General features: G+C 38.8%; 1 pseudogene; it reads left to right on the forward strand.

Annotated features, from left to right (window-relative positions):
• Nucleotides 1-2,434: 2,434 nt before the first annotated feature.
• On the forward strand, nucleotides 2,435-2,936 carry LOC114490861 (annotated as a pseudogene).
• The last annotated feature ends 7,356 nt before the right edge of the window (nucleotides 2,937-10,292 follow it).

The following is a 10,292-nucleotide window of genomic DNA, read 5'->3' on the forward strand; positions in this document are numbered from 1 at the left end:
TTCACTCAGTGAGTGGGGCCAGTGTTTTTCAAACCGATGGCATAGAACAAGGTAAATGTGGGTTTATACTGTTAGAAGGTACTTAATTTTTGTTTGGAATAATTTCTCAGAAGGAAATGAAGTTAAGTTGTTGAATAAATCTCCTTCTCTGGAAGAGATAAGTTTCTCCTCCTTCTTTCTCTGCTGCCAGAGAAGCTACACTGATTGTGTATCTCAAGCATTTTTCTCAGAATTTTAGACTGTCAAAACTTTGGCAGGTGTAACTCTCCTAAAGGAAACTCTCTTTTTTTGATAGCTTCTCTTTACCTCACCTAACAAAGCCATTTTTTAATCTGCACACCTGTGAGAAATTTTAATATAGCAATGGAACCTTTGGTCAACCAGGTTTGTCATTGAGGCAGATGAGAGTCTAGTTTTTGAAGAGCCAGTCAAAGAAAAAAAGAATAGCTGCACACAAAGAAATAGGTACCAACTATCATTACTGATGTTTTTATTATGGAATCTTTTCTTAAAATAATTTATCTGCAATGAATTTTTGTAAAGAATTAATATTATGGATATTAATATTATGGCATTTGATCCAATTTGTTCACTTTTCAATTACAGAAGCAAGTAAAAGTATGAAGTGACTGATATGTTCTGAAAATCTTTTTTTAAAGTTCAAGGAACAGGTTGACCCAATAGCTTTTTAAAATAGGTATAAAATCCATAAATCCCTATTCTATCACAACCTTCCTCACATATTGATAATAATCTGACTGCATTTCTTAACTGAATTGTGCAAAATCATCCACATTAAACAATACTTATTGTATCCATCAAATTGATATTACAGTCTGGCACTTTTAGACAGGCTCATATTATAAATAAAGACTTCTGGGTTAATTCCTACTTCCGCTGTAACTGAGTCAGTGAATCAGGAGCCCTGATTGGATCCCAGGTCTCTTGATTTTCAGGTTATTACAATTTCTAGCAAATCAAGCTGCCTCTAACCAAGGTGTGTATGTCTTCCACAACTAATTCACCAACATTGGAAGAAATCATTTAAATGACCATATAGGCAAAAAACTGTAAAGGAGACTTCCAGGGGAAGGTTTGAGTTACTTGCCTTTGATATGTTTCATTCAGAATTCAAGTTTTTCCTGAAAGTATTCCTAGCATAATCATTTATCTTCAAAGCCTATTTTGAAATTAATAGTTATTTAGTAGCATAAAAATGTTTATAATAAATTGATTTGGGAGGGAAAACATAACAATATGTAAATGCACACATTCACTCTTCTCTGAAAAGAGAAAGGGAACAAAAATGTTAACTGTGCCGATCTATTAGTGGATATGTTTTGTGTAGGCTTTTTGCATTACTTATATTTAATTTTAAAAATCCAACAAGAAACATATATTATTTTTGTGAGGATAATTAAAAAATTCAAGAAGCTGTTGGGAAGGAGAATTTTACTCTACCCTACAAAGGTTCTCTTGGCTGGTCTAATATCAAATTGACATGAGATAGCAGGAGTTAGCAGGAGAAAAAAATTTAATTTTGTATGTATGGGAACCCCACATATGAGAGAGGCTCAAAGACCAAAAGGTAAAATAAGATATATGTGCCATCTGGAGCCAATGAATAGGAAGGATAAAGCCCTGGGCTTCGTAGGGGAGTAGGGTAAGTCACAGAATGATGAAAAGAGCAGATACTCAGTAATTAGCTGTATTCCCTGCCATACAGATAGGTCATAAAAATTTATTTCTGGCAGTAGCTCATATTATGAGCAAGTCTAACAATTTAAATTCTTTAAGGAAGAGGTAAAATTTCTCTTGAGCCTGCAGGGACTCAGTTGCCTTTAGCTCAAAATAATCCACATGCCAAAGTAGCACATCTTGGGGAGGCCTGTTCTGAACCCCTTCAAGGCTTTAAAGTCAATAGTGCGTTTGTGATTTTCACCTGGGAATGTAAAAATTAATATACAAGAAACCTTGTCTAAAATGAAGTTGGGAGGCCAGCAGGGGGAGCTCACATACCCAACTGTGGATTGCTGAGCTCAACTAAAGTTGTTCAAATTTTCTCTACAAGTTTTCTCTCTTTTGTTTCTCAGGACTTTCACACGGTTCATCATTAGACCACAGGTCCTGAATGGCAATTATTTATTGTTCCGGAATAAACCCATATTGCTAGAGAAAAATCTGTCGGTCTATTTATTTCAAGTCAACAGAAACAAGTTCAGGTGAGTACTTAAGAGAACTCCTTAGTATTTTCTAGGTCAAATCTAGCTCAAAACTGAGCAGCTAGCATTCAGTGGTATCATATAGCCAGCCTAATTTTGACCATGATCCTAAATATAATTGTATGATGAAGTATCACAAGCATTCTTGGTTCAGAATATAGCTCAAAAACGCCCTCAGATATTGACATCCTAGTAGCTAAAGAAAACCCTAGAGGATCGCTTGTGCATGCGCACCCGCAGCAATGCCATCCAAAGGTCCTCTGCAGTCCGTGCAGGCCTTCGGACAGATGGCCACAGCAGTGGCGCACTGCAAACGGGGCAATGGTCTAATCAAGGTGAACGGGTGGCCCCTGGAGATGATCAAGCTCTGCACGCTGCAATACAAGCTCCTGGAACCTGTTCTGCTTCTGGGGAAGGAGTGATTTGCTGGCGTGGACATCCGAGTCCGCGTGAAGGATGGTGGTCATGTGGCCCAGATTTATGCAATCCACCAGTTCATCTCCAAAGCCCTGGTGGCTTATTACCAGAAATATGTGGATCTCCAAGAAGAAGATCAAAGACATCCTCATCCAGTATGACGGGACCCTGCTGGTAGCTGATCCCCGTCGCTGGGAATCCAAAACCTTTGGAGGTCCTGGTGCCCGTGCTCACTACCAGAAATCCTACTGATAAGCCCATCAGAGTCCATCTTTATAATAAACAATGGTCCTGGGTAAAAAAAAAAAAGAAAAAAAAAAAGACCCTAAAACTTGTTATGTAATGTATTAGGTCATCTAAATTAAAATGGAAGGTTCTTTCAGAACTACAGTCTGAAAGAAGGTTTAATTTATGCTGGGCAAAAGCAGTCCACTAGAAATTATACATTCTTGGTGTTCAAGGTATTGTATAATTATTATTCCTATTGTATACATGTAATTTTTTTTCCTTTTTAGGTTCAGTTGTTAATAACTGTGAGTTTGCTGTCATTTTACTGTTCATAGTTTTTATCTTCTTTTTCTTAGATAAGTGCCTTTAACATTTCATATAATAAGGGCTTAGTGATGATGAACTCCTTTAACTTGACCTTATCTGGGCATCACCTTATCTGCCCTTCCATTCTAAATGATAGCCTTGCTGGATAGAGTAATCTTGGATGTAGGTCCTTCCCTTTCACAACTCAGAATACTGCTTTCCAGCCCCTTCTTAACCACAAGATTTCTTTTGAGAAATCAGCTGACAGTCTTACAGGCACTCCTTTGTAGGTAGGTAACTGTCTCCTTTTCTCTCACTGCTTTTGAGATTCTCTCCTTATCTTTAATCTTGGGTAATGTAACTATAGTGTGTCTTGGTGAGTTCCTCCTTGGGTCCAACTTTGGGACTCTCTGAGCTTCATGGACTTCTTGAAAGTCTATTTCCTTCACCAGATTGGGGAAGGTCTCCTTCATTATGTTTTCAAATAAGATTTCAATTTCTTCCTCTTCCTCTTCTCCTTCTGGCACCCCTATGATTCAGATGTTGGAACATTTAAAATTGTCCTGGAGGTTCCTAAGCCTCTCTGCCTTTTTTAAAATTCTTGTTTGTTCATTCTGTTCTGGCCGAGTGTTTATTTCTTCTTTCTACTCCAAACCATTGGTTTGAGTCCGGGTTTCCTTCCTGTCACTTTTGGTTCCCTGTACATTTTCCTTTATTTCACTTAGCATAGCCTTCATTTTTTCATCTACTTTGCCACTAAACTCAACCAATTCTATGAGCATCCTGATCACCAGTGCTTTGAACTGTGCATCTGATAGGTTCGCTATCTCTTTGCCCCTTAGTTGTATTTTTTCTGGAGCTTTGATCTGTTTTTTCATTTGGGCCTTTTTTTTTTTTTTTTTGGTCTCAGCACTCCTGTTATGTAGTGAGGAACAGAGCCTTAGGTGTTCACCAGGGTGGGGCAACCCACGTCACTGTGTTGTGATGCTGTTACAGTCTACAGGGGGTTCCTCCCTACCTATCTGGGTTCATTTTGCCCACCACCTGAGGAAAGATGTCTCTTAATACCAGAGATCAGTAAAAAGGAAAGGAATTTATTATTCATTTGAAATAACACAAACTAAAGTTCCCCACAAATGCACACAGTCCTCCCAGCACCCTCCATGTGGCAAAAAGGAGCACTTCCAAAGCCTTAGTGGTCCTGACTCTCACCCAAACCTCATGGTCCCATTCAAGACACCAAAGCCACGTGGTCCTAAACAGACATGTGGTCCCAAAAAGAGAGACACCCAGTGGCTGCTGTGCCTCTGTTTAAATCCCAGCGCTAATCTTCCTCTGTAGACCCATTTCCAGCTCCTCTCACAATTGGCCACAGCTGCCCACATTCCGGGCAGGTGTGGCCCTGTGGTGTGGAGCCAATTATCTCCAAGCTCTTCTGGACCCTATTACAAATCCCTATTTGGGGCTCCCCTCTTGGCTGCACCCTGTTACAATGCTATATGTGGGGAGGGGTTTGAGATGGAACAATGCCACTTGCTCAGCTCTCTGTGGACTTTCAGCCACTTCTCCCGCTTTCCACAACCAGATTGAGCCCTTCTGGTGCTATTTCCCAATGGGTGAATTTGTATACATTCTAGGATCCTGTGGGTCTCTCCAACGAACTCTCCTGTGGGGCTGGGAATTTCTCCTGATGCCACAACCCCTACAGGTGTTTTCAGTCAGAGGCTTTGAGACTTTATTTCCCCACACTGGAACCCAGGGTTGCTCATCTGTCTTGCTGCCCAGTTGTTCCTCCCAGTTTATCTGCACGTGAATGTGGGACTGACTGCTCTGCCAGCTGCTGCCTCACCCCAGTCCACCAGCCACCACCTTGCCACAAATCTTCTTCACCTGGCCGCCCATCTCCGCCTCTCCTACCAGTCTGGATGGATGTTTCTTCTTTAACTCCTTGGTTGTTGGACTTCCATACAGTTTGATTTTCTGTCAGTTCTGGTTGCTTTTTTTTTTTAATTTGTTGTTGTCCTTCTTTTGGTTGTGTGAGGAGACAGAGTGTGTCTACCTATGTCTCCATCTTGGCCAGGAGTCTAAATGTAATTATTTTGTCCCCAAGATTGTAGCTGTCTCAGTATCTATTCAAATGGTTTAATCAACACTCTTTCACTCGGAAGGTAAAATCATGGAAATGAACCAAGTATAAAAGGAACATAAAACATTATTTTTGTACATTACATTGACATATTTTAGGAATTAATATCCTTCCAAACTCTCTTGGTTTCTCAGTATGTAATCAGTCACTCTTTCAATCAAGAACATCTTTAAATCTAACCACACTTTCAAATCACTAGTCCACTTACTGGTATATGCTTGGTTTTCAGTATAAGGCAAAGAACTATAATCTTGTTTAAAATAGCTTTTCATATTTTTGAAGTAGAGCAAGTTATAGCTCCATTTGAACTGACCCTCCTTTGCCTAAAATTACTGAAGCTGAAGAGAAAGACTCTTTGTAACAATTTAAGAACTCCAGATCAAGCTCGGCCAATTATTAATAATCAATTAGTAAATCAACCCTGGGACTCATTCTCTTTGGCACAAAAACACTTTAATCCTCTAACCCTTATTTATCTGATCTAACATTTATCCCATTAGTCATTCTTTTTGCTATTTCCTAGATTGTTCTCTGTATCTTTTCTCATTGAATTCTTCTGAAATTGTTTCTGTCTTAATACCATCATAGGTCAGCTGTGGAGAATTTAGGTCTCCTGGCTCTTACTAAGACTTAAAATCCCACTGCTCCAAATATATTTCCATTCTCTTTGACTGTTTTGAAAGTGTTCTTTGTAGTCTGGAGGGTGTTGGAGGTGAGGGAGGTGGGAGATGTACATTTTCCCAAGGGAGTAAAAATAATAAGGGCTGAATTTTAGGAATTTAAACTCCCAGCATAATGTTGGTTTGGGCTCTGGTGTCAAGATTGTATCTATGAATATGAACATCTGGGCCTAATGAGATATCAGCATGCATTTGGATCATGAATAAACAATACTTCTGCAGCCTGGTCAGTGCTGACTACATCAAAAAAAAAAAAAAAAAAAAGGCCTGTCAATGATTAGAAAAATCATTCTTTGACACATATTGGCTAACTGTCTGCCCCAAATTGGGCAGATTTAATCACGTTAGAAAGTAATTATATTCACGGGTTATAGTAAAAATGAGATGGCTAGCCAATATCTAGATGGTTTTATTTTCCAAGACAGAAAGACAGACACACAGCTACACAGCTACATTTTTTTTGATGGAGAGCTAACCTGCCTCTTGGCCTACCCCTGAGCCTCAAAGGAGGTGTCCTACATAAGGACATTAGGAGTTACTGACTGGAATTGTCAGTGTTAGTGAGAATTCCATCAATTCATGGCTCTTACTGCTTATTTAGGCAGCTTTTAAAATGTGACCGATATTCAGCTCCAGCTAGTATGGCTCAGTAGATTGAGTGCTAACCTGTGAACCAAAGAGTCGCTGGTTTGATTCCCAGTCAGGGCACATGCCTGGGTTGCAGGCCAGGTCCCCAGAGGGGGCCACATGAGAAGCAACCACACATTGATGTTTCTCTCCCTCTCTTTCTCCCTCCCTTCCCCTCTTTCTAAAACAAAATAAATAAAATCAATGCTAAAAAGAAGAAAATGAATCATTCCTTTAAAAAATGTGAATGATATTCAAGGTGAGAAATATATTCTGCTCTTAACAGGCACTTCCTTCATTAAATCTGGTTACTTTGAGCAAAGCCCAGAGGACACATATGTGCTTGAAAGCTGATAGAGGAGGCATAAGGTCAGACTTAAGGTATGTTGCTGCCACAGAGCATAGGGAAAGGGAGTCCTAGGAACTGAAGTGGGAGAGGGAGGGATGCAGCTCGACTCCACTAGTTTAACTTTCTGCCCAGTCCAAGTTCCGTTTGATATAGGCATGTCTGGTAGTATACACACATGATTCCTATGCTTACTGTCAATAAGGTTGTATTTATGAAGTCTTGGAGTGAATCCTTCTTTTCCTCTGCTTATACTACTTAACTCAAGAAAAAATTAACCTAGTCTTTGTTTCAAATGTTGTTTTAGGAATATCAGGAAGTTCATTGAATAAGATATGCTAAGACATTATATTTAAATAAAACAGGAGATGAAAGTCACAGGATAAGTAAAAGTTACAGAAGATTAAAAGCACTAAAAATTATTCTGAATTGGGTAAGGACTACATCTGAGGTGTTGCAAAGTCCCTTCCACCTCTGAGATTCTAGTCTTATCAACCATATCTGCATGGCATATCAAATTTACAAAGTGCTACACATATGTTCTCTGCTTTGATTTTTACAACAGCCATAAGTCAAAACACATGAGCCCTACACATGAAGGAATTGAGGCTAAGAGATTTCAGGTGATTTTTCCCATCTCCTTGTTATGATCAATTCTGATTATGATCAAGGTTTCCTGGCCCAGGTTCAATATTTTACAGCTTTAAATTCATGAAATACCCCATGCAAAGATAGGAGATAAGTTATACTGACATATTGAAAAGCCTCTCTGCTAGACAGTGAGCAAATTTATGCAGACAAACTCACTAAAGCTGTTTTTATTATGTTACCTTAATAGCATGCCAAAATATGGTAGATGTGTGGCCTCTGCCTTTAGGAATCTTAGCCATTAAAGATAACAGAATTGTAAATTAATTCCCTTTCCACTTATATTAGGCTCTTTTACCATGCAGGGAATATATATGCTCAGATTTTGGGTGTTATTTATAGTTGTTTGAGATACAAGGATAAGTAAGGAAGGATAGCATATGGTTTCCCAAGGCCTTGGGGAGAACTGGGACATGTATGTTACAGTTAGGGAACAACAAAAGCTGGAGGAACCAGAAGTCTCTGGGAAGGCTCTGTGAATGCACATCGCCTATGCTGAGGACCGCATTCTAAATGGCCTGCTTCTTTCTCCAAGTGTTTCTTTTCTTTTTTCTTTTTTTGCTGGGTATAAAATTCTTTTTTTATTGTTGTTGTTCAATTATAGTTGTCCCATGTTTCTCCCTGTTGCTCTCCCCTGCCCCCCCCCACTCTCCTAGTCAAACCCCATTTTCCATGCCCATGGATCCTCTATACACGTTCCTGGACTTAACCCTTCCCCTGCTTTCCTCCATCATTCCCCTCTCATCTCCCCTCTGGTCACTATCAGTTTGTTCTTTATTTCCACGTCTCTGGTTCTATTTTTCTCACTTGTTTGCTTGTTGATTAGGTTCCACTTATAGGTGAGATCATGTGGTATTTGCCTTTTACCTCCTGGCTTATTTCACTTAGCATAATGCTCTCCAATTCCATCCATGCTGCTGTGAAGGGTAGGAGCTCCTTCTTTTTTTCTGCTGCATAGTGCTCCATTGTGTAAATGTACCACAGTTTTGGACCCATTATTTACTGATGGGCAATTTGCCTGTTTCCAGAACTTGGCTATTGTAAATAGAGCTGCTATGAACATTGGGATACATAGGTTCTTTTGAATTGGTCTTTCAGTGTTCTTAGGGTATAATCCCAGCAGCAGAATCACAGGGTCAAAAGGCAGCTCCATTTTTAGTTTTTTTGAGGAAATTCCATACTGTCTTCCAAAGTGGCTTTACAAGTCTGCACTCCCAGCAACAGTGTAATAGGGTTCACTTTTCTTCACAACCTCTCCAGCACTTTGTTGTTTGTTGATTTGTTAATGATGACCATTTTTACCAGTGTGAAGTGGTATCTCATAGTGGTTTTATTTGCATTTCCCTGATGGCTAGTGATATTGAGCATTTTTTCATGTGTCTATCTGACCTCTGCATGCCCTCCTTGGAGAAGTGTCTGTTCAGGTCCTTTGCCCATTTTTAAATCAGATTGTTTGGCTTCCTTGGTGTTGAGTCATGCGAGTTCTTTATATATTTTTGAGATTAAACCCTTGTCCAGGTGTTTGTTTTTACTCCATGTAAATCAGCCTGTCTCTACATTCCTTTATTGTCTCATATCTTTTATTGATTAGAACTGCTTATTATTACCTTCTTGGGCTTCTTTTTTTTATTTTTCTGAGCTTTTCTGTTGATTTACTCTCTTCTAAGAGGATCAGTTTGAGCATGCTAGTCATCAGGAGGGCAGGTTTTCTGGGGTTATGCCCATCTTTATAGGTCTGTTGTCTATGTCTTTGGGTCATGTTTCTCTTCCTCAGCCTTGATCAGCTTTCTCAAGGGTTGTGGGGTTATATGATACAAACCACAGTGACAAGCATGGATTCTATCCCAAGGACCTGGACATCTTGCAGTCAGAATTCTCAAGGAAATATAAATGTATGACACTCTCTGACATTCCTTACTTTCTTCACCTTAATCAGCTGAATTTTTAAAATATTTTGTTTTACTTATTTAAATTTTTAATTTTTTACCAATGACATTTCACAGAACTACAACAAATATTCCATAAATTTATATGGAGCTACAAAAGACCCTGTATAGCAACCATGATCCTGAGAAAGAAGAACAAACTTGAAAGAATCACACTACCTATACTATAAGGCCATAGTAATCAAAACAGCATGGTACTGGCCTAAAAACAGATACATAGACCAATGGAACACAATAGAGAGCCTAGAAATAAACCCACACCTTTATAGTCAATTAATATTCAACAGAAGAAGCAAGCACATAAAATGAGCTAAAGATAGTTTATTCAATAAATGGTGTTGGGAAAATTGGACAGATACGTGCAGAAAAAATGAAACTAGACCACCTTCTTACATTATTCATAAGAATAAATCAAAATGGATCAAAGACTTAAATGTTAGACCTGAAACTATAAAAATCATAGGAGAAAACACAGGCAGCAAAATCTTGGACATTACTCATAGCAATTTTTTATTGGATATATCTCCCCAAGCAAGGGAAACAAAAGAAAAAATAAATAAATGGTACTACATCAGACCAAAAAGGTTTTGTGCAACAAAGGGTATCATCAGCAAAATAAAAAGACAACTCACAGAATGGAAGAACATATTCCCTGATACATCTGCTAAGGGCTTAATATCCAAAATTTCTAAAGAACTTACAAAACTCAACAATAAAAAACAAATA

Source organism: Phyllostomus discolor, chromosome 2 (genome assembly GCF_004126475.2).
Source record: "Phyllostomus discolor isolate MPI-MPIP mPhyDis1 chromosome 2, mPhyDis1.pri.v3, whole genome shotgun sequence".
Classification (NCBI taxonomy): domain Eukaryota; kingdom Metazoa; phylum Chordata; class Mammalia; order Chiroptera; family Phyllostomidae; genus Phyllostomus; species Phyllostomus discolor.